We start from the raw sequence: 26,024 nt of genomic DNA, 5'->3' as shown, positions 1-26,024 counted from the left end.
AAACAGTTTTTTCTTTTTTTTTTTTTTTTTTTTTTGAGAGATTTTCGCTATAGGGCGAGTGCGCTTACCAGACAGACAGAGAGAGAGACATAGAGACAAAAAGCGAGAAATCACCCCCCAGGGGGGATGGTCACGCCACAATCCCTTCTCCTCCATTCTCCTCTCAGAATCTCGGGCACAAACACACACGTGCCTGGCGTGAGTTTTAAGCCACCAGGTCGGGGACGCGAACCACAGTCGACTACGTGGGAGTCCAGCGACATAGCCATTACGCTAACTGCTGGTCCTCCATAAAGGAGAAAAAGTTCTTGAAGGCTATAGCCTTTTACATTTTGAATCTATTTATAACATTCTTTGTTGATTGAACTTGAAATAATAGGCTATTGGAGAAAGTGAGATAGTACATACCATGTAAATAACCACTCACTTTAGGAAAATATACTTTTCCTATGTTTACACATTTTGTTAATTGTTATTTAGTTAACATTGAAGTACTTAAAAATCATTAAATTGTATTTCTTTTATTCTCATTTTAATTCTTAAAGGCTGCTATAATCATATCTACATGTCTCTATAAGCTCTAACTCGTATGGCTTTTAAGATTTAATGTTATAACTTAAGTGAAAATATTTAAGTTACATAGAGGAAGTTCTTAATTACTAAATCTATGATTATTTTATTAGATATATTCAAGGTATCTTTGGGGTTCATCATAACCTTAGGGACAGAAACTGAAATACAAATTATAAAAGAACTGCTTTCTATAAATGACCCAGATAAACTGCTTGAAATGAGCAACTGCTTTGTACTCATTTTAATGAATGTTATAAAGATAACTTATATGCACCTACTTTTCAAATACTGCATGGTCTTTTTCATATATTTGATCTCACTCCTGCTTGGACAGTGAGTCTCCTGGTTCTAAACACGCCTGACACTTCCAAGTAATTATAAGTCTGAAATTGGTCATTTATGTTTTGTTTCCATGAGAAAACTGAAGCCAATAGAGAGAAAATTACTTGTCCAATTTTATGAATAGGTTAGTCTCAAAATGACATCTAGAATAAAATCTCCCAATTTCAAGTCTCAGATTCCGTCCACAGTCCATCTAGTTCTTGGTTTTGTAGCTTTACATTAATTGTTATTACAATTATTTATTTATTTATTTATTTTAGTGAGAGAGAGAGCAGGAAAGAGAGAGGGAGAAAGAGAGAGAGAGAGATACTTTTGAATTTTTTGCAATGTTGTGATCCTCCTTCCCCAGACTCTCAGTTAGCTAAGATTACAGTCAGGTGCCGCCATGCCCAACCTTTTCAGGGAACTGAACCCAAGCCTACCATGTGGCATTGGCCACCTCTCAGAAGTGCCCTTCTGCTTCCCCACAGCAGATGGACCATTCACGTTATTACTTTCAAATTGCTTCCTTATTTCCTATGTGTTCATGCCAAAGTGGTGCTTTAATGACAAGCCAGAGACCTGAGATTTACTTTTATATTCATTTTCTCTATAATTTACTCAAATGTATTTATTGGATCAGATGCTAAGAACAAAATAGACAGGAATATCTACTATTTCGAAGCTTACTTTTTGGGGTTGGGTAGTTAGAAAGAGGCAGTTGGAGAGGAGAAACGATAAAGAAGTAAAATACATAACATGATAGAAGGTACTGAGGGAGAAACTAAAACAAGCAAGAGGGACAAAGACTATCAGGGTGGTGAAAGAGCTTGCAATTTTAGAGTGACCAGGCAAGGCCTTGCCTGGAAGGGCCGTTTGGATTGAGAACTGAAGATGAGGGGTGAGTCCTGGAAAGAACTGAAGAAAGAGAATGCTAGGCTGTGTGGATGAAAGTTCCCTGGGGTGGAAGCTTGCAAGCGTGTTTGGAACCAGGAGGCCCACTAGGAGAGGCTAGACCATGAGCTTCTACTGAGTGAGATGGAAGGTTATTTTAGGATTAAGGACAGAGAAATGCCATGGTTATGTCACAGTCATGTTGCAAATAAATTTAGGGAAATGAGAGCAGAGGCAGCATTCCCAGTTAGGAGGATATTCCAGATGAACAAGGGAGTTTCCGGTAGAGCAGTAGTGGAGGCAGCGAGGAATCAGAGACTAGGTATACTTTGGAGAAACAGACTTGTGGCCGAGATCATTGGCTGTCCTCTGTTAAAAAAAAAAATAAACTGCCAATTTTATAGACTTTTAATTGAGCACATTGTAACACAATTTAAATCAAGCAGTTGTCCCAAAACTTCCAGACAACTCTGCTTAGCCTCGTGACTGCATGGTATTTAAGTTCGGGAAAAGGAAAGTGGCCTGTGTGGGAACTGAACATGATGTACAAAAAGGAAAGTAAAGAAATGAGGTAGGGAAGCAGTTTAGGTTGGTTACATTCCAAAGTTTGTCTGCATTAACACAGTTTAAAAGGCAGGATGCCTGTGATTGACTGAAGTCTAACTGCTGTGATTGGTTGTAACCTTGCAAGAAAGAAACAACAAAAAAATGAGGCCGCAGTTTGATTCCGGAAAGCAAAAGGGAATACAAGGCTTTTCTGATTTTCTTTAACACCTCCCAAAATGGTTCTCCTTTTCTTTGTAAGCATTTGGATGCCTAGCTAGAAACCGTATTTTCAAGCTTCCTTTGCAATGAACCATGTCCATATAACTAGATTTTTCACCCACGGGATATAAATAAAAGTGATATGTCACCAGGCGCGTGTGTGTGCGTGCCCAAGATCCCAAGAGGAGAACGGAGGAGAAGGGATTGCGGTGTGGCCATCCCCCCTGGGAGGGGGGGTGATTTCTCGCTTTCTGTCTCTCTGTCTCTCTCTGTCTTTCTGGTGAGTGCACGCTCCCTGTAGCAAAAAACTCTTAATAAATAAATAAATAAAATAAAAAATAAAAGTGATATGTGTCCACGTCAGAGCATCCCTCCTCTAGATGATGGCCCTGCATGTGCTTCTCCTTTCTCCTTCATTCTTTCTAGACATGATAACGACCGGGCCACCTGGCAATGTGTTTAGAAAGGCAGGTCTGCCCCCACTGCCTGCAGCTCTGAATAGCCACTATTTCCCCTGAACTCTTATAAGAAAAAGAACTAACTTTTAAGGCTTTAAGCCTCTAATTTGTGGTTTTATTACAGCAACTGTACCTCCATCCTAACTAATGGATTTCATAGAATTCACTAACAGGTCTGATGTGGAAGTGAGAGAGAGAGAGAGAGAGTTGAGGATGACCCCAAGGATTTTGGCCTAAGCAGGTGAAATTGCCATTTACTAAGATGTAGAAGACTGAGCCAGCAGGTGGTGTGGAGAATCCAGCCGTGGGATCCCAGATGACCAACTATGCCAGTCTAGTCCCAGACTGGGGAGCTTGAAATAGCATTGGACATGTGTGTGTGTGTGTGTGCATGTGTGCCCAAAATCTCTAGAGAAGGGATTGCGGCATGGTTATCCCTTCTGAGCGGTGATTTCTCACCTTCTCTCTCTTTCTCATTCTCAGTCTCTCTGTTTCCCTCTCCGTCTCTGGAAAGTGCATATACACCATAGCAAACTTAAAAAAAAAAAAGAAAGAAAAGAAAAGATAAAGAAACTATGGGAGGAACAGGTTAGGGTTAGGCAAGATCAAGAATTTAATTTGGGGTATGGCATGTTGGAGATGTCTGGAAGACTTATCTTTATCTTTTTCATTATCCTAACAAAAAGGTGTTTAAAAAAAAAAAATCTAAGCCCTCTAAGTACACTAAGTATTGCACAAAACTAAAAGGAGATGTTCTTTTTCTCTGAAGAGGTTCCAGGCAGGGCAGGAGATGAAAATTATACCCTGCAGTAGAAGTTTCTAGAGAGAAACTCTTTCAAGTTTTAATCAAATGACTTATTATTTAAACAGATTCATAAAAGTCATTCTGGTAGAATCTCTTTATGACTGTAATAATCTCAAAAATGTAAGTAGTTATTAGCTAACATATGCAAATATAATATTCCATCTGTCTTTCTCACAGATGAGCCCATTTTATATGATCTTATGATATTATTTTTTATAATTGAGCATAGGGATCTTTTTTAATCAAAAATTATTTTCAATTCCTTCAATCTAAAACAAAAAAGTGATATTACTATTTGCTACTTTTTCCATCACTGTGTTTATTGTAATCCACTCCACTCTATTTATTACAAAGTCAAGGTTAAATGTTAAGAGGAAATAGAAACAGCTAAAGAAAATATTTTTGATGACTTTAGGATCACCTCTTTTTTATATCCATCAGTTTTCTTCAGGTACATTCTTTTTATTTTTGGAGAGGTTTTTGCTATAGGGTACGTGCGCTAGCCAGACAGAGAGAGACAGAGAGACAGAAAGCGAGAAATCACCCCCCGAGGGGTGATGGCCACACCGAAATCCCTTCTTCTCCATTCTCCTCTCAGGATCTTGGGCACACAAGCACACGCGCCTGGCATGAGTTTTAAGCCACCGGGTCTGGGATGCAAACTGCTGTCGTCTACATGGGAGTCCAGCGACAAGACCATTATGCTAACTGCTGATCCCTTCAGGTACATTCTTTGTATTTCATCTCTGAACAGGGTTTTGTCATACTTTAAGACTACCATCCAAGGCCCTTTCTCAAACAGTGAAGTTTGTTTTGGGCTCATCTGTGGGGCTTGTGGGTGTCAACTCTTTTTCTATTTCTTTTGAATAGGAATTTTATGTTACCTGCTTTATCCCCTCAGAACTATGTTTTTTATATTTTTTCCAAAGCCATACAATTAGAAAAACTAATCTCCTTACAGGAAAAGCATAGAATACTGACCTTATTCTTGTCTCCATTTCACCTGGACATTTTAATAGTGATATTTTAGAGACACCACAATATTGAAGACTAAGTAAATGTTGGGATTCCAAAGAAGAAATTAATAAATTATTGAAAAATAAGTTTCCTCTTTTGCATGAAATAGATGGCAATACTAGTTCCATGCATGTCCTGTAGATTCAGAAAACTTAGGTGTTTAATATTTCCATTCATTACAGTGTGATTGTAGAATATATTTCACTAATTTCCTTAAGTCTCAGTTTCCTCATCTGTTAGGAAAAATAATGGTACTTATGGACCGTATATAAGATGAGAAAAATTATCTTGACTATAAATGCTGTCTCAACTACAGGTGCTTAGCTCAGAGCCTTATACATAGTAAAGGAATCTTAATAGGTTCCAAATAAGCTATATAATTTAAAATAATTTTATACTTATTATCCAATTTTTTAGTCTCACCACAATTTTTATGTAAGACGGAAGATATCTCTATTTTACTGTTGAGGAATAGACAAAAAGAAAATGTTGAGTGACTTACACACAAACGTGTTAAGTAGAGATTTAAACTAAACGAAATTTGATTTCTCCCCATTTCATCAAGTCCAATTGATAAAGGGACTTATTAGATGATGCCCCCAAAACATGGTGGATGAATAGTAACCATTTCCCTAGTCCTCTTGTGATCATTTATTATCTGCATTTTTTTCATGATATTTATGTTTTTGGGACTGAGAACTTTGTAACGACAAAGACCACATCCTCTAGATTTGCATTATTTTGTAATCCTTAATGCAAGTCTAGACTTAGCCAATACTTAGTAAATACTCCTTGGCTGAATGTTTGTCAAATGGCTATTATATCTGTAAATACCTTTTCTGAGCTGATTATTTATTTTAAGAAATTTCTCATGATGGGCTGATGTATTTGAAAAAAGAAATTCTTTACACCGTCAGTCAACACATGAATATATTTTTTTCTATATACATAACATTATTTGTAAAATCTAAAATAACTGCCAAGATCAAATGATCTCAAGAATATCGTCAATTCAGTTAATGTCATTTCTCCAGAGATGACTATTAGAAACCGAGAGCTGTGGAGTATATTCCAGCAACACCCAATACACCTTTTGAACTATTTTAATGTTCCAACTTTCCATTGGCACCTTGTTTTGCTGGGGAATTTTTACAGAATACAATCCTTGTTGCATTGGGGGAAACTTTTCCTGTGCCTTGATCCAGAGGGATTTTTCACTGTGTTATGAGCTGGGAGTAAAAATGTTTTAGATTGGAGATCTGCATGGTTTGGAAGCATGGTACTATTAAATTCAAATTTAGCCAAGCAGAAGTTTATCTTCAGGAAGAATTATTTTTAAAACTACATTTCCATTATTTACATTTAATGTTGGTGCATTCTTTCTTATATTTTATTCTAAATGACACTGAAATCTTCCAAATTTATAGATTCCATCTATAAACTATCATTTTTTAAAACTATAGATAGCAACTCCCACAGTAAGTTCTTTTTTTTAATGGATGTAATATATATTTTTCTGTTCTTTTTAAAATTTTATTGTAGAATAAAAAGGATAGGAAAACACTCCATTGGAAAGACACTTGTGCATTCATGTTTATTGCAGCATTATTTACAATTGCTAAAATGCAGAATCAAACTTGTTGCCAGAGAACTGATGACTGGATTGAAGAAATGTGGCACATATACACTATGTAATATTACTCAGCCATAAGAAAAAATGAGATGCTGTCATTTGATGCAAAATGGGTGAATATAGAATATTTAATGCTAGGCAAAACAGGCCAGACTATGAAAGACAAATATTGTATATCCCTGATCAGTATATACTCAATTCTGAACTCTATGGCCAAAATTGAAAGATCTAAAGATATGATAGTAAAGAGGACAAATGTAGATGCCAGAGATTATATGTTAGAGGAGTGGATAGTAGAGGGTGGGTAAGGGGGCTAAGGGAAGAAATACTTAACAGGCAAAAGCATGTAAAACTCTCTGTTGAAAAATGATGTACATGGCAATATCCTTTATTTGATTGTCATATTCCACATGTATGCTTCGAAAAACCATATTGTGTACTATAAAGATACATAATGATTAGGGACCAGCAGTTAGTGTAATGGCTATGTCGCTGGACTCACACGTAGTCAACCGCGGTTCGAGTCCTGGACCCGGTGGCTTAAAACTCACGCCGGGCACGTGTGTGTGCGTGCCCAAGATCCCGAGAGGAGAATGGAGGAGAAGGGATTGTGGTGTGGCCATCCCCTCTGGGGGGTGATTTCTCACTTTCTGTCTCTCTTCCCTCTCTGTCGGTCGGGCAAGCGCATGCGCCCTATAGCAAAAAACCCTCTCCACAAAAAAAAAAAGATACATAATGATTGAATGTGAATAATAAATCATAAAAAAAAGAATTTAGTAGCCTTAGCAGAATGATTTTTATAGAAGTATCACAGAGCCCTAATTGCACTCTATTTTTCCCTTTGCCCATTCATCTGTCCCTCAAGGTGTGCTGTTGTTGCTGTTGTTTTTAACTCAAGATGGAGATAATTTATTATTTCTCAACTGGAACTTTTTATTACAATTTCTCTATCTTCCTCCAATCTATAGCTGATTGAACTCAGTGATGTCAAAACATTTTATATTCATTTATCTAATGATCTTAAAAATATGAAACACTGCCATTTCCTATGAACTTGCATTGGGTCTGGCCATAAATATGTATTAATGTAGAATAATATATTTGCAAGCTCCTGGAAAATTTACTTCCTTGCTTTTTTTAAAAAAAAATTATTTATTTAATTTTTTTATTGTTATAATTTTTAATTTGCTTACGGGCACGTATACTGACCAGAGAGAGACAGAGAGACAGAGAGAAAGAGGGAAAGTGAGAAAGCAAGCCGCCAGGTCTGGAACTCAGACCACAATCAGTATGTGGGAGGGTAGGACCTTAACCACCACACCACCTATTGACCCCACTTCCTTGGTTTATTATTATTTATACTGGACACATTTACTCAGAGATGGGACCAGCAGTTAGCATAATGGCTATGTCACTGAACTCCCATGTAGTCGACCGCAGTTTGTGTCCATACCTGGTGGCTTAAACTTACGCTGGGCGCATGTGCATGCGTGCCCAAGATCCCGAGAGGAGAATGGAGGACAAGGGATTGTGGCATGGTCATCCCCCCTGGGGGGTGATTTCTCGCTTTCTGTCTCTCTGTCTCTCTCTCTCTGGCAAGCGCACACGCCCTATAGCAAAAACCTCTTAAAAAAAAAAAATAAAAGATTTTCCTAGAGATACTTCTTATTTATTACTTGACTTGGGAATCACTTAACTGGGGATGCTTTCTTTTTTTTAGAGTGAGAGATATTTGCTATAGGGCACATGCCCTCTCTGGAGAAACAGAGAGACAGAAAGTGAGAAGTTGCCCCGCAGGAAGAATTGCCATGCTGCAATCCCTTCTCCTCCATTCTCCTTTGGGGATCTTGGGCACATTCTCTTTTGGGGATCTTGGGCACACACGCATTAGCACCCAGTATGAGTTTCAAGTTACCAGTGTGGGACTCAAACCTCAGTTGACTACGTGGGAGACCAGCAATGTAATCATCATGCTATCTGCTGGTCCAAAGAATGTGCATCCTTTTCATTGTTCTCCCAGCACTTTGTTCTTTTCTTAGATTTTTTTTTTTTTTTTTTGCAATGTGACTAGTGTAATAATTATTTTTCTATAGTTTACCTCCCCACTGCTTGTATGTTCCCTAAGAACAGAGGGAATATCTTTTAATTATTGTATCTCCTGAAGTGACTAGTAATTTTTGGTATATAATAGATACTTTACAATTAACTTCAATTCAGTTCCTACCACTGTTTATTATAGTGCATGCTGGTATTTCCTGCTCACTTACGGCTTCACTCCAATTCCTGAATTCAGAAGTATATTCGACTGTTGAAAAGAGATACCAAGCGAGGGTAAAGATAAGAGCAGAGTGAGTTGTTTACCCCACCACTACTTAGAGAACTGATACAGAAGAACCAACAAAGCCTCCCATGAACATGCTTTAATATCATGGTAGTTGATTTATTTCTTCTTCTGAACATAAACAGTAAAGACAGGCAAATCTGAATGTTCTTATGGGGATAGATTATTTGAAAATAAGGATATTTTTTAAAAAATGTTGGATCTGTAGTCACAAAGTTCAAGGCATTTGCATGCAAATTCTTCTTTTTATCCTGTATACATACACATAGAAAGTCTAAGTCTCAAAGATTTTTCTGAAATCTGATTAATATAAACTTCATTAGGTAACTATAAGGTATCTGTTGCTTTTTTATAATATAAGCAGTCTGTAGCCAAAAGCATTCTGATGAATGTTGGTTACCTGCATAATTCTCATCTAAAAATGGTAAAGTAGTATTAGAATTTCTAGATTGTCGACAAAATGTTTTTATTTCAGAGGTTATTGAAATAAAATTCTAGCTATTTTTGCAAGTTTAAAAAAATCTTCTAGTTATAAAGAAAAGAAAAAATACATAAACATATTTCACTATAGCATGTAAGCAATAGCATCAATTACATGATTTAAAAGTCTCTGTAGCAATATAATCAAATTCTGTTAACACCTTTGAGGAAAATATATAATGAAGGTAGAATTAAAACTCCCAATTTGTTTGAATAATGTGTAAAAATATCATAAAACATATATATCATAAAACAGACAGAAAAATAGCATAAGAATTAAGCATGCCAAATAAAATAGTGTTTACTTTTCAGGTTTAAATACCTGAAATGATATTAGACTCTTACTGTGGTCTACTTTAATTTTATAAAATACAATCTTGAGAGGTAGACTAATCAAGAGAATTATTTTTAAAAAATTGTTATCTATTTTTTTCAACTTAAAACACAATATAAAACTTGTAGGGATCAGGGAGAAAGTAGTCATTTTAAAGCTGCTTACCCCGACTTAGGTCTGGTTTAAGAAACGGAACATTTCTTTGATTTTTAATTGTTCCTGCATTAACTTGTGAATGCGACCACATGACGATAGTTTATGCTATTATGTTGTCAGGCTTCTGATAATGGGAAGGAATGTTTGTTTAGACTGTGTAGCTCTTCACTTTAATTCACTCTGGCTCCAGGGTGACATGTTAAAATGCTATCAATGGAAAAATCCAAATTTCCCAGAAAGACTTAAAACAACAGCAACCCCTGTGAACCAAAATTATCTCCTGTTGAGGCTAATTACCTTCTCCTCTCAGGGAAGGACTGCGGTAGGAAATCCGTTTTCTTGGAGTCTCTTCTCCTTCGTAAAGTGCTTCGGGTTGATATGGAGTCATGTATTCGCTGATGATGTTATTATATCTTTCAGTATTGGAAGAGATGTGAGGAGAAACACACACACACAAGCTTAAGTGAAAGGTTGTGCCATAAACAAACATATTCTATAAGGTTCATACCTTCCTCACGATTATAAAGACTGGTCTTAGAGAAATTACTCCTGCTGGGTGTGGTTTTATTTCAGTTTGTTTGTTTGTTTGTTTGTTTTGGAGAGGTTTTTGCTATAGGGCACATGCACTTGCCAGAAAGACAGAGAGGCAGAAAGTGAGAAATCACCCACCCACCCCCGGGGGGGATGGCCACACCACAATCCCTTCTACTCCATTCTCTTCTTGGGATCCTGGGCACGCACGCACATGAGCCCAGCGTGAGTTCAAGCCACCGGATCCAGGACTCGAACCACAGTCGACTACATGGGAATCCAGTGACATAGCTATCACGCCAACTGCTGGTCCCTTCTTTATTTATTTATTTATTTATTTATTTATTTATTTATTTCACAAGAGACAGACAGAAAGAGACAGCACCGTCAAAAGGGTCCTAATGCCACAATACCCCCCACCCCCTAGTCTCAGGCAGCCCCAGATTATGGACACACACATGCCCAGCATACTAAGAGAGATCTCAGAGGCAGACCTAGAACATTTCCATGTGGATCAGCCTGGCAGAGTGTTGTATTTTACTGCAGTGCCACTGTCAGACCCTCCAGGGTGTGAATTTTTAAAAGGAAAATAGGAAAGCTTGAGCTATTAAAAAATATATTATTACTAAATCGCAATATATTAATTTGGAAACATACATACAGAAAATATGTAAGTTTTCCTTTTAAAAATGTATCAATACATATGGAAAATTTTTATGGTATGACTTTATCATTGCTTATACTCCATGTTAATGCTATGTGTCTGCTGCTATCTGCTATTTGTGGCATATAACTGATATAATAAAAGTAAAAACTAATTAAAATAATCATCTGTTATAGTAAAAAGGAGCAACATTCTGACAATATTTAGCATTTAAAAAGAAATTCACTAGAGAGTGCATGTAATCACAGAAGAGAGAAAGCCACAGAGCACCTCCCATGGGGCATGACCACACCGTAATACTTACTCTTCCATTTCTCCCTTCTGTCTGGATTTTGGTCATGCAGGTCCATTCACCAATGTGTGTTTTGTTTTGTGATGGGGTTTTTTTGAGAGTTTTTTTGGTATAGGGCATGTGTGCTCACCAAAAAGAGAGAGACAGAGAAAGCAAGAAATCACCCCCCAGGTGGGATGGCCATGCCACAATCCTTCTTCTCCATTCTCCTCTTGGGATCCTGGGCACACACGCACATGCCCTTGGCATGAGTTTAAGCCACTGGGTCTAGGACTCAAACCACGGTCAACTACATGGGAGTCCGGCGACACAGCTATTACTCCAACTGCCGGTCCCTCACCAATGTGTTTTTCAAACCAGTGGGTCTGGAACTCAAACCACACAGTCAGCTATGTGTGATCCAGCTGCCTTGACCATCAAACCACAAATTGGCCCCTTGTCAGGCATTTCTAACACTAAATTGAAATGTCTCTAATAAATTAATGAGAATGATATGTCTTTAACAGACATTCTATGTAGGAATATGAGATATTACATACAACCAAATACATAAGTGAAAGCAATCACTCGCTATCAAAAGGAGAGTCAGCTTGAGGGGTGAAGTTCCCATATTGTCCACCATATCTCTTTCACTTTTATCCCTTGAATATGGACAGGAACCCAAAGATCGTACAGTAAGTCCGAACTCTGTCTCATTGTAGGCTGTAGCCAAGTGATCTGGACTCATTGTTCTATGCTCCACCCCAGTCACCAGTGTTCAGGAAGTTACTCTCATGCTTTCATGTGGGATTTCTATTACAATAATACTTGCAAAACGTATCCCTCTAGGACTTCATGAGAGGAGGTTAATTTATCTCAGAATTGCAAATAGTGGGATTTGGTGTTCATTGGTCCACATGTCTTGACTGTATGAAGTAAGTTCAAAAGTAATGTTTGTCTTTTTTTCCTTACATCCTTGGCTAGAGGACCAGCTGTCTAAGGAACACCTCCCTGCATACACTGTTGCATAAAACTTTCCCCCAAACATATCGGTTTAAAACAATAAACATTTATGGAACTACCAGTTTCTGTAAATCAAAATTCTAATTACCTTGATGTTCTGATTTATATTCTTTGTCAGGATTTCTTATGAGATTGTAGTCAAATATCAACGGAGGCTGCAATCATCCAGAGGCTTGACTGGGCCTGGAGAATCTGTTTTCAAGGAAGTTCAAGTAAGTTTGTGCCCAAAATCCTAAGAGGAAAATGAAGAGGAGGGATTGTGCCCTATGACAAAGACCTAAAAAAAAAAGAGATAAAGAAAGGAACCCACAAATGAAACTTGCCAAAGTCCAATAGAGAATTATGTAAAAGCAAAATTTACAAACACATCTGTTTTTGTTACAAATATCCCAAATCCCAGAATTCTGCTAGGCACACAGTAGGCACTGAAAACATGTCAAATTAAGAAAAGAAAGAAATATCCATGTAAATAATCATAAAAATTAAGTTGTGTAAAATAGATGCAAAATTTTAAAATCTTCTTTAAAACCAGATAAGTGGGAGAAGTGGGAGTCTTTGTGTCAGTCAATAGATGAATTGAAAGGAATATAAACTAGTTCCTAAGATGATCACAATTCAAGTCTTATCCTGTGACTATCAAGAAATTTAAATTTAATCTCATGATTTTTAGATAATCAGTAGGGTATACCGTATTTGATTCATATGTGTAAAGTTTTTTTTTTTTTAAAGGAGAGATTAAAATAGATGCACTTCATTGGAGGTCCAAAATAATTAGATTTTCTAAAGCAAAGGAGATGCCTCTCCTTACCACCTATTTACAGGGGAGTTAGAAATACCTTGAGATTTCCTTGTGAAAATGTTTAAAGCCCTAGGCTGTGAATTGATGGGGTGTGGTGGTACAGAAGAAAAGACATGTGTGGATGAATTATGAGGCTTTCCCAGCCCAAGTACCCCTGATTAAGAGTTTATGATCTGCCCACCAAGTGGCCAGATAGTGTCTCTATGACCTTCACCACACACTTGGTTATTGGCGTTTTGACACCTTTTTCGCACAGCGGGGGGTTTGACACCTTTTGCGCACAGCGGGGTGCATTCCTGACACTATCAATGTAATATCCCTGTTTCAGATCACAAACATTACTCATTAACCTCAGGGCAGAAATCTAACATAATCAAATATCCTTTTGCCACCTAATTCAAATCCACGGGGGACTGGATAGATGGGAAAACATAATGTAAACAATACACAGGGACATGCTCAAGGATTTTTTGTAAGGCTTTTTCTGTTTCCAGAGTCTACACCCTGTCACCATGTCCAGGTTATTCATTATTTTGTGAAGAATGTGTTAAAAAGTTCAAAAATATGGATAATGTCATCTAAATGAATTTTACTCTGTAGCACAGTGATCGTCCTACTCTTTTTTGATAAGAAATTACTCATGATTTTAAACATGGCAGAGAAAAGGTTTTAAGAATTGACTATGCCTTTTTCATTTCCTCTTTCCGACCTCCTAGAAGTTACTTCTTGCAATCAGTTCAAAAGATTAGTTGTCTTTCTGCTTTGGTCACATCATTTTTTCCAACTAAACCCTGTATCTTCTATTTTTGTATTTTTCAATTAACTAGATTTTATAATAATTACTGAAAAGTTTAGGAGAGCTGAGGCTGTCCTTAACTTGCCTAATCAGGACTAGAACCAGGATGCATTATTCACTTCATCCTATTCCCTGCCCTGTGATAACTAGATGCTAATTATATCTCTAGGAAGCAAAACTGTACATATTTTGAAAGACAAAGTAATGAGAATTATTAATAATAAGTATTTAAATTCTAAAACAGTATCATATTTGTTGTCTCAAATGATGTCTCCTTTTTTAAAATCAAATAAGATGGAAAAAAGAATTTTTTAAAAAAATTATAATTTCTGGGACCAGCAGTTAGCGTAATGGCTATGTCGCTGGACTCCCATGTAGTTGACCGCAGTTCAAGTCCCAGACCCAGTGACTTAAAACTCACGCTGGGCGCATGTACGTGTGTGCCCAAGATCCCAAGAGGAGAATGGAGAAGAAGGGATTGCGGCATGGCCATCCCCCATAGGGGGTGGTTCTCACTTTCTGTCTCTCTGTCTCTCTCTGTCTGTCTGGTGAGCACGTGCGCCCTATAGCAAAAACCTCTCCTATATATATATGTTTGTTTTTGTTTAAGTCCCAGACCTGGTAGCTTGAGAATAACATCAGGCACATGTGCATTCATGCCCGAAATCCAAAAAAAGAGAATGAATTATGGCTTGGATCTCCCAGGGGGTCACCACTTCCTTACTCTCTCTCTCTTTCTCTCTCTCTCAACCCACTGAGTGCACACACCCCATAGCAAAAACAAACAAAAACAAAAGTGAAAAAAAATCTGATTTACGTGTAATCATTGTACATCTTTGTATGGTACAATTGTCTTTTTCAAAGCATGCATACAGCGTGTGACCATCAAATCAAGGATATTAATATATTCATCATTTCCAGGAAAGAATATTTCATTATCTTGTGCCCTTTCAACCTTTTAGCAAGGCTTATCACTCACCAATTTCATTATCGAACTTAGCTTTGACAGAAGAGTTGGCATCTTATTCTGAACATAGCTCTTTACTTCTTGAATCATGTTTGAAAAGCAACCTTTATAATGCAAATACTTCTATTACAGATAGAGAACTATTCTTTTTCACATACAGAGAAGATAGAGAGAAAGATCATGTTGTGTTCCTAGTGTAAAAACAATTTTTTATGTCAAAATTTCACTTATGAAACCTGTATCTTGGGACCAGCAGATGACATAATGGTTACATCACTAGACTCCCATATAGTCAACTGTGGTTCAAGTCTCGGACCCGGCAGCTTAAAATCACACCAGGCGCTTGTGTGTGCATTCCCAAAGTCCCAAGAGGAAAATGGAGAAGGAATTGCAGCAAGGCTACCCCACCCCAGAGGGGTGTGATTTCTCACTTTATCTCTGTCTCTCCAACAAGCACATGCACCCCATACCAAAAACTCTCTCTAAAGAAAAAAATAATGAGAGATCTCATTTGGGGGGCTATTCACAGATAGCATTTATTCTGTTCATTTTATATTATCATAATAAGATTGCTTAAATGTTGCTGAGTCACAGTGAATAACAGTTCAGTCTTTTTACTAATGAGACATAAGATGTGACAGCTATAGTGGCAAGATGACAACAATTATTCTCTTCCAAGAGAATGAGCAGAAGAACAAGGAGGAAGGTAAAGCCAAGGAAATCTGGGCAGCAGTTGAAAAGCCAGATGCATTCCACATTCTCTGTCTAGTTCCTTGCTACGTGTTTCACTCTGGCTTTTATGGAATCATCTTGCCGTTATCCAAAGCTGGTCCAATGAAAGGACTGTTAGTTGATAACTCATCCACCTTCTCAGAGCCACCAAAGTCCAATGGAACTACTTAGAGTCAATCAGTTCATTTCTGAGTTGGGACCTAGAGCAACCCAAGAATACTGACTATCAAGACCTCCCTCTGCTGGATTACAAGCAGCCACCAATTTTTTTTTTTAATGTGGTCATGGTTCAGAGTGATACAGGGCAGTCTAAAGTCAATCTTTTCCTAGACATTTGAATTGAAAACAGGGAATAAAATAATCTTTCAATGTGTCTCCATTCAGGTCTCTTGGGAGACCTGTTATAGACAAAATAAGTTTTTTTTTTTTCTATTCATCTAAATCATAATACGGATAAACTTGTCTAAGACTGTAGTGTGAGTAAATCCACTTCAAAGTAACTTAGCTAGTTTCTGGTCTGAGTCCAGAACACAATGAGATTTTTCTCTAAAATTAATCCTGATTCTCAGACAGATACCAGGTGGCTCACACATTCTTAGAGTCAATTAACTTTTTCATGCTGCTGTCCATGGTACTTCTCTTCACTCAACCACTTGTCAGTCATGACGGTTTGCTAATGTTACCAGTCAACCAGTCAACACTCACCTGGTGAGTGACACTGTCTCCATGTCAAGCCCAGTGCAGGAACTGTGGTTGCAAATGCCATACCTAGCTCTCAAGACCATTCCTACAGCAAGATTAATATAGCTAAGGTAGATTACCAGGCTTTCTTATGCCTTTGCAGCTTGTTATTAAAGTCCTTGTATGCTTCACAGTTGAGTTCTTTCTCCTTTATTATGGCATAATTTATTTTTCCAAACTCATAGAAGGGCAATTTCATTTTATTAGTTTCCTAACACCACTCACTCAAGGGGACTTCTCACAAACTTTTTCAAGACTTAGCTGGAAGACATTTGAGTGTAACCTAAAAGCATTTACCTAAAAGTTTAGTGCATTCCGTCTTCAACTCAATTTGCAGCCTATGATAAATCTAAGCCAATTGATTATTTATTTCTGACTGAGGTTTTTTTTCTGTCTTATATACTCCTTCTTTAATGTTTCTTGTCTTAATATGTGTATTCTGGATTTTTATTATTACTTCCAAAAATCCTCTTTGATAATGCATTTAGTAGACTCACATATAATGAACCCTTGTTTCTTCCACCAGGTTTTAAAGCACTTGTTCTATGTCAAACAGTGTACTAGATATTTGGGATTTCATCTTTAACCTGAGGACTTCATTGGCCTGAATTAGAATCAAATATATAACACTAGAACTCCCAAAGTACTTTATATCCACACAAAATTAATGCCAGAAGTACAAATGAATTTTTTTTTTGAGAGAGGCTTTTGCTATAGGGTACATGTACTTGTCAGGAGACAGAGAGTTGGAAAGCATGATATCACCCTCCCGCCCCCAAGTGGGGATGGCCATGCTGCAATCCATTCTCCTGCATTCTCCTCTCAGGATTTTGGGTATGCACACACACACACACACACACACACACACACACACCACATGTGTTTCAAGTCATCAAGTCCAGGATTCAAACCAGGGTCGACTACATGAGAGTCCAGTGATGTAACCATTACACAATCTGCTGGTTCTCAAGAATGAATTCTTAATCTAGTAGACACAGGATATCTTTGGTTAAATCTGCCAGTTTTGTTTCCTTTACAGTAATTAGTTCAAATGTCTTACTAGTTCTGCACAAAACTGTTAACAATTTACCAAACTTTTATTATTTAAGCTAAAGCTAAAGTTAGTGATCTAAGCATACCTGAAATGTCTCCTATTTATATTCAGTCCATGTTAAGAAACATTATAAAGCTAATGAAGGATGAAATATGCATGGTATCTATTGCCTCCTGGATTATCAACTAATGGTAGCATAGTTGACATAACAAAATTAATTTTACTTAAGGAATCAGAGACAACTAGAACTGAGGTCTGAGAGGTGAAAAATGAGTCCTTTATCAGCGAAAGTACTCAGCAGCAAACTCCCTCACTTTTTTAAGTAAAACATCATCTCAGTAATGTATTGCTGTTTTTTGGTATTACATTATGTGCCTACCCACCCTGTCATAATTAAAAATATATGAGAAACCTAAAAGCTGTTAATAGCCATCCACGTACTTTCTAAAGGAAATATACACCCTAAAATGCATTCTTTAGAATCACTCAATTTATAAAAGACTAAATGTGACATGGTTACCATATATAAAGTTTAAAAAATGAAATGGTAGAGATCATCTTCAATGATTAGTGCATCTGAGTTTTTGCTGTTGTTTTATTTTTTAGTTTATTTAATCTTTGTTAAATCTAATTGTATTTTAAAATAGGGAGCTGAACTAGTCACACTGATATCCTTTACCCTTAAAAGTGATCCATTTTGAAATGTGATTGCATGATTTGATTCTTAGATGTAGTGAGCAATTTTAATTTATAATTATATAAATTTATATAAAATTGTATCATTTATAATTATAACGCTCTGTCTTTGAGGACTTTCTAATTTATGACGCCTAGAATGCGAAGGCAGAGCAAGAAATTAACTTAACCAGCCTGCCATGTACCTAGAGAACCAGACGGTGACTGAGGCCTTAGCATTCATAAACCCTTGAAAGATGTAGATTCAAAAGAGAATTTAAGTTCAGAATATGCAAAATCAACATATAAAAATGAGAGTTTATATTCACCAAAAGGAAACTACTTGAAAATTAAATCAAGAAATAATCTCATTTATAGTATAATAGCTACTAAATAAATAAATGATGCATAAAAATAAATTTAACCAAGGAAGTAAACGATCTTATAATAAAAACTATAAAACATCAATAAAAATTAAAGATAACACATATATATGAAAAGACTTCCTGTATTCATGGGCTGAAAGAATTAATATTATTAAAATATCTGTACTACCCAAAGTTATTTGCAGATTTAATAGAATCCCTAGTCATAGATCAGTGATATTCTTTACAGAAATAGAAAAAACAATCTTAAACAAAAAGAAACAACAACTATGGAACCACAAAAAAACCTAAAAAACCAAGGCAATCTGGGCAAAAAGTGTAAAGCTGGAGGCACCACATTACCAGACTTCCAAATATACTACAAATCTGTAGTAACCGAAAGAGTATGGTACTGGCATAAAAATAGACACATAAACCAATGGAATAGAACAAAGAGCCCCAAACTAAATCCACACATTTATAGCCAATTGCTTTTCTAAAAATGCCAACAACATGCACTGGGAAAAGAGCAATATACTTAATAACTGGTTGGAAATACTATATATTTTTATGTAGAAGAATAAAACTGGACCCCAATCTCTCATCATATAAAAATCAACTTAAGAGGGATTAAATACTTAAATGTAAGATCACAAACTCTGAAATTACTAGAAATAAACATAGAAGAAACATTTCATGACAATAGGAAAGGAATTTTTGGTTAAGACCTGAAAGATATACAGGTAACAATGAGCAAAATATGGATAAATGGTATTATAGCCAGCTAAACATTTCTCTGTAATAAAGTAAACAACAGAGTGAAGAGACAAACTACAGAATGAAAAAAATTGAATATTATATCTGACAAGGGATTAATAGCCAAAATATATATGGAAATCAAATAACTAAATAGCAAAAACAAAACAAAACAAAACAAAAAAACAAATAATCTGATTGAAATATAGGCAAAAGATCTGAATAAACTTTTTCAAAAGAAGATATACAAATGGCCAACAAGTATATAAAAAAGTTCAACCTCATAAATCACCAAGAAAATGTGAATCAAAGTCATAATGAGATATTTATTATCTGACTCCATTTAGAATGGCTGTTATCAAAAAGGCAATAGTAAGTGTTGATAAGGCTGTGGATAAAGGGAAACCCTTATCCCCCTGTTATGGGATGGTGGGCATGTAAATTAGTATAAGTATTATGGTAAATAGTATGTAGTTTCCTCAAATAATAAAACAAGACAAAAAACAGAACAACAACAACCAAAAATACAACTTTCAAATGACTCAGCAATGCCACTACTAGCTTTATATTCAACAGATATTAAATCAACATGTCAAAGAGATATCTGAATCCCATGTTTATTGAAGCACTATTTATAATAGCCAAAATATGGAATCAATCTAAGTGTCTATCAACAGATGAATAGATGAAGAAAATGTAGTACTTACATGTAATGAAACATTATTCAGTAATATGAGGAATGGAATCCTGAAATTTGTGACAATATGGATGAACCTGGAGGACACCGTTAAGAGAAATAAGCCAGGCACAGAAAGACAAATATTGCATACTCTCACTTCTCTGTGAGATCTAAAATGTTGTCCCATAGAAATAAAGGATAGAATAGTGGTTACCAGGGACCAGCAGTTGGCATAATGGCTATGTCGCTGGACTCCCATGTAGTTGACCGTGGTTCGAGTACCAGACCTGGTGGCTTAAACTCATGCTGGGTGCATGTGCGTGTATGCTCAAGATCCTGAGAAAAGAATGGAGGAGAAGGGATTATGGCATAGCCATCCCCCCTGGAGGGTGACTTCTCGCTTTCTGTCTCTGTCTTTCCAGCGAGTACATGTGCCCTGTACCAAAAACCTCTCCAAAATAAATAAATAAATTTATTTATTAAAGAAAAAAAGAATAGTGGTTACCAGAAACTGTGTTGGTTAGGGAAAAAGGAGGCAGGATGAATAGATGTTGATCACAGACTACACAATTGCAGTCAGGATGAATAAATTTTAGAAGATACGTTGTACAGCACTGTAACTATAGTTAGTGATGATATAGTGTATTCTTGAAAATGTAAACAGAGTGAATAATATAATATGTGCTCTTACCACAAAAATGATAACCATGCATTTATAGTTAACTATAGTTAATTATTCCACAATGTACATATACTTCAAAATACCAGGTTTCACACAGTAAAAACATACAATGTTACCTGTAAATTTAAAAAATAAATAAATAAAAAGAAAGTAAGATAAAATAACAGATATAGGAGCATCATGTCAAAGCATAAACTGAGAAACTTTGCTTTATTACAGCATTTGCTTTGGGAGCCTTTACAATTACTTCAAGGAAATACATGATAACTATTTGATTTAAATTCACTTATTTAGAAAATTGCAATTATCCACTGACTTTGTGTTTTTGTAAATTGTATTTAAAAAAAGAAAATTCCTGAAGTTGTGTTTGCAAATCAGTATTTTAATTTTATAAATACTAAAAAAGATCATTTTTTTAAAATAACTAATTATTTAAAGATGTAGATTGCAAGTTTCCCTCTCCAGCTAAATATAATATCTTTGAAGATGTGAATCAGATTTTTTAGAGCTTATGACAATGTACTGTACATACTAAGCCCTTAATATATTTTGATTTTTTAATAAATCACATGCTTGAAATAGTCACAAATTATTTCTGTATTAGAAAAGCAGAATAGTTAGTTAGCTATAACTATGATAAAATCTCATTTCTTGCAATTTTTAGAGACCTTAGATAACTCCTTGGTTTCCTCATCCTTGCAACTTAATAACTCATGAGTTTGATGTAAGAATTAAGTAGAATGATTCAAAGAAAGAATATAACTGATGCATAATATATATTTTTTAATTCTGTTGCCAAGACTTATTTTCATTTACATACTTTATTCAGTTTTGTTGGCATAGAAATGTTTATAATTTTTTATAACTCCAAACATTTTCCAAAAATAATTTATATCAACAGTTCTTGGTTGTGATGGGAAGTGCTTCTCAAAAGCAGAAATGGTTAATTGGGTAGGCATAAGCATTATTATATTTATCTGAAAACTTCAAGCAGCTCATATACTTAATATAAGTGGGAAGAAGGCAATGAATTGATAATTCAATTGAAAACTTGTATTTGAGAATAGGGCAGCCACCCAACTCAGGTGCTGTCTCATCAAGTCTCAGTATATCAAAGGGAAGGATATAAACTCTTAAAGAACTGCTCCAATAGCAGGTTTTACAAGATAGGGAAATAATTTTTTATTTGATATTCAAAGTTGCAAGGATTTGCATATTAAACTTCCATGTAGACCCAAAGTGATGTCAGTCAAAAGGGCATTTTGTACAAATAGAAAGTTTCACTGCGAGTTCATAAAAGATCTCTCTTTCAGTCTACTGGAATCCAGGCTAGTCTAGGCTAAAAAAAATTTTCAGAATGAATAACTAAGAAGGTTAATTTGGAAAGTAATATTTCTTTAAGTCTCTCTTAGTTAACTACTTATGACTCATGCTTCACTCTTCTGTTAATACCTCCATAAGGCCAATGGTTTAGCCCAGAAGTTTAAAATCAAGGCACTATTTACCTGTGTGGAGTACATCATAATTGTAGAGAAAGAACCTGAAAGGAAATAAACATTCTTTCTTTTTTTTTAAAAAAAAAAAAAAGAGAGAGAGATTTTTGCTATAGGGCACGTGCACTCCTCACAGAAACAGAGAGAGATAGAGACAGAAAGTGAGAAATCACTCCCTTAGGGAGGATGGTCATGCTGCAGTCCCTTCTCCCCCATTCTCCTCTGAGGATCTAGAGCATGCACACACACATGCCCGGATCGAGTTTTAACCTGCTGGGTCTAGGACTCCAACCATGGTTGACTACAAGGGAATCCAGCCACGTACCCATTACGCCATCTTCTGGTCCCAAGAAATAAACACTCTTACATAGTTCTTATGAACCGAAAGCAATTTTTAACTATTAAACAAAATGCTGCAGCTGTGTAAAAGTTTTCAGTTTGAGAGAAACAGAACATTCACGTGTGATGACTACATATATCACTCAAAAAAGTAGATATTAGGGAATAAAACCTATTTTCCTTCAGGTTTACGTCCTACTCATTCTCTCAGATTTCTAAAAAGACAGATAATTGCCTACCATTTAAAGATAACAGCTTAAAATGTACCTTTAGGCATTTAGGAACTATCAGCAAGGCTGTCACCCTCATCTCCTAAGAGTTTGGTCCCAAGACGTCATTTCTCCTCAAAGACACTGGAGCACAGATAAGACCTCCTCTATATGGTTGAGCCAGTAAAGTCTGAAATTTATTAAATTACACATCTTAGTTATTTGTGGCTTTAAGATGATATTGTCCATTAAAATTTTTTTTTTAAGTCACATGAAATTCATTTCATTCTCCCCTTTATGCACGGAAATTGTACCCAAGATTCTATTGTTTTAGAAATCTTTCTGGCTATATTGAATTTCTCCTTTTAATTTTGATAGTAAATAAATATGTGGCACTTATCACATGCCCAACACTGTTCTAAGTGGCTTATTCATTTAATTCTCACAATGACCTTGTAAGATACACACCATTGTTATTCCTGATTTACAAATTAGGACAGGGAAGTACAAATGTTTATTCATTTATTAAGGTCACATGGCTACAGTGTATGGAGATGGGATTCGAATCTATTCCTCTGGCCTCAAGTCAGTGCTGTTGGCCATTACACTGAAAGCAAAAGCTTCCTGTGCTTTATGCAAGATGTAAAATAAAATGTCCTTCCCGAGAAGCATGAATGCACACTTAAGTATAGCAGCAGGACTACCAATCACAGATAATTGCTTTTCTATCCCAGAACTTCTGCAAAGAATAAACTTAGTATGTGTACTATTCAGACAGATGAGTGCCCATGAGTTTGCATATGTGCATGTGTGTGCTTGTGTGAATGAGGGTACCTGTGCACATAAGTGTGAATAGTGTGTGTGTATTCATACACACAGCTGTAAATATGTATAGATTAATGCATATGTGAATTCTTAATCTGTATGCGTCTATGTACAGTGGCAAAGCCAGAATTCAAGACCAGATCTTTCTGATGTACAACATGGTTTATTTATTTATTTAATTATTTTCACCAGAAGCCATGTGCTCTAGAGATACAGACAGAGAAAACCCTTTCCAATGGGGCATGGTCACATTGCAATCCTTTTTCTTCCGATTCTCCATCCCATCATGATCCTGGGCACATAAGCAAGCTCTTAGCATGTTTTTTAAGCAGATGGGACAAGGACTTGAACCCTGGTTGGCCATGTGGGATTCAGTTCCCTCTGTGCAAAGACTAACTGCTGTGCTCTTGAATTGGCCCCAGCATTAACTCTTATGCTATATTTTCTCAAAAAACAAACAAACAAACAAAAAAGATTATAGTAATTATTACTTCTCTTTGACTTTAAGATCCACAGTTATTTTGTACACATGGCTTCAATTGAATAAAGATAAAGGCCACCACAGTATCTTTCATCTATTGATCTCATTGCCCAAAAAATGGAAGTGAAGACGGTTCAAGGTTGTGATCATTTTTATGTACGCAGTCAAGCAAGAAAAAAAAGATTTAAAAAAATAGAAATAATACCTTTAATCATCTTTTCGTCAACAAGTCTTTGAAAGCAGGTCCAGTTGCAGTGGTACAGACAGTGCATGCTGTTCTGTGATGCTGGAGACATATGGAGGACCCGGGTTTGGATCCTGGGTCAACCTGAACATATTGTTATCTGCCCACCTGTGACCCTTGCTAGTTAGAAAGCTGAGTTCAGGGTGGAGAATCACAGTGTGGTGAGATCCTGTCAAAAGCACCTCTCTTCCTCTCTTTCTCTTTGTCTTTCTTTTTCTCTTTCTGTCTCTCTCTCTTTACATAATATATATATATATATATATATATATATATATATATATATATGTATATGCATATAAATAAACTTAAAAACGGAATTCTCAAAGTGCATTGTAGGTGTTTTGTACCAAATTAATTCACCCTTACACCAGTGCTTTTCCCTTACATTTTGAGGGAAATTAATTGACAAGGGGGATCCTATGATTCTTGAGAACAAGGCAGCCAGTTAATGGTGTGGCCAAATAGAGAACTCAGCCCTCAGGGATATGGCGGCTTTGCCTCCCCAGGAGAGCCCAACGCTTCCTTTAAACATGCCTGATGTCTTACCACACGTGTATGGAAACGTCCTTGCACATCTGCGTACTTCAGGGCATCTTCACTTTTGAAGCTCGCAGAGTTTCCTGTCGGTAGCTCATCTTTACCTATTACTGAGCTCCGTAAATAGCTTCAAAAGAGCCTCTTGGAAAGAATCAAAGGCCATTCCAGCTGAAGCTCTCCAAAGGAAACTTAAAGCAGACGCTCTCACCTTCTGGTAACTCTGACACATTAATTTCTCTCAGCCACCTCACTTGAAGTAGTAAGTCTGGCACCACCGTGGCGGGGAGCCCTAATCAGATACCAAACCAGCACTGACTGTGTCAGAAATGATGTCAGATGAACGGCAGTCCCCGGACCGCTGCCTCATTTGGAGCAAACACTGAAACATTTGTTTTTTAGGCTACTTTATGACTCGCCTGAAAAATGACTTTGTTCACTATGGAAGGCCACTAATGTATGAGGTGTTACCCCAGGATTTTAGCACTTCTGCTGCATGCACAGCCTTCTTTTTGTACACAGGGCTGCACAAACAGTGGAAGTATCCTTGAACTACTTATATTATCAGTGCCATATATCAGGGGAGAAACTACATGGCAAAAGGTGTGTTAATACTTTCCTGAATATAAAATCTAGTGAAACACAATTTTACCAAGGGCATAGGGAGAAACATTTGCATTTTATACCATATGGTTTGGCTTATATCGGATTTACACGTTTGGAGTTTTTTATTTATTTTTAATGGTGGTCCTTCACCTTGGGTATATGAATGTGGTTTTCACCTCTCGTCTTTGGGGATCATGCCTGCCATGAAAGCTCTATCAATCGGGGTTCTGAGAATTTGCTGGTCTTCCTGTTGGCAGATTCTTCACTGCCTCCTATCTCCCCACAAGAAGCTTCTGTCATAAGAAGACCAGGATCAGCACAAACGCTGCTCTCCCTGTGATGGAGCAGGGAAAGCAGTCTTCATATCTGATCCTAGTGTTTTCACCATCAACCACTGGAAAGAACTGCACGGCTATCACTGTTCCTTCTCTGACTCTCTTTTTTCTCTGAACTGCTACTGAAAATACAGGCCCAACCCTGGTCTCCTTCTGGAAATTATTTTGATAATAAGAAACAGACCCAAAGAGGTGTTGTGAGGTGAGGCTGTGACCTTTCACCTTTAAGGACGTGGGTTCCAGACCTGTCTAAAGGTTGGTGGTCTCTGCGTAGTCCAGCCAGGTATTTCTCACTGCCACAGACCTGTAATTTTGGGAACAAAATTACCTTGATCCCAACAAAGAAGCTACAGTAAGATATGGAGGTACATGATGATGGGGGTCTGACACACTCTCGCATCACTGTTGTTTGGATCCAGTTGACTTTCTGTTTTGACGTCAGTGAT

The 26,024-nt window shown here is 36.7% G+C and overlaps 1 long non-coding RNA gene across 1 annotated transcript in view; it reads left to right on the top strand.

Moving 5' to 3' along the window:
- Positions 1-25,743, top strand: part of LOC102493908 (uncharacterized) — a 46,365-nt gene extending 20,622 nt beyond the window's left edge. The window contains exons 2-3 of the long non-coding RNA XR_334238.1: positions 12,385-12,478; positions 25,501-25,743. This is a non-coding gene — a long non-coding RNA (uncharacterized LOC102493908). The remainder of the gene's footprint in view (positions 1-12,384; positions 12,479-25,500) is intronic.
- Positions 25,744-26,024: the final 281 nt, after the last annotated feature.

This window comes from Tupaia chinensis, unplaced genomic scaffold (genome assembly GCF_000334495.1).
Source record: "Tupaia chinensis unplaced genomic scaffold, TupChi_1.0 Scaffold000179_1, whole genome shotgun sequence".
NCBI lineage: Eukaryota > Metazoa > Chordata > Mammalia > Scandentia > Tupaiidae > Tupaia > Tupaia belangeri.
Note: the sequence above shows the minus strand (reverse complement) of the source record. Positions and strands in the feature narration are given on the sequence as shown.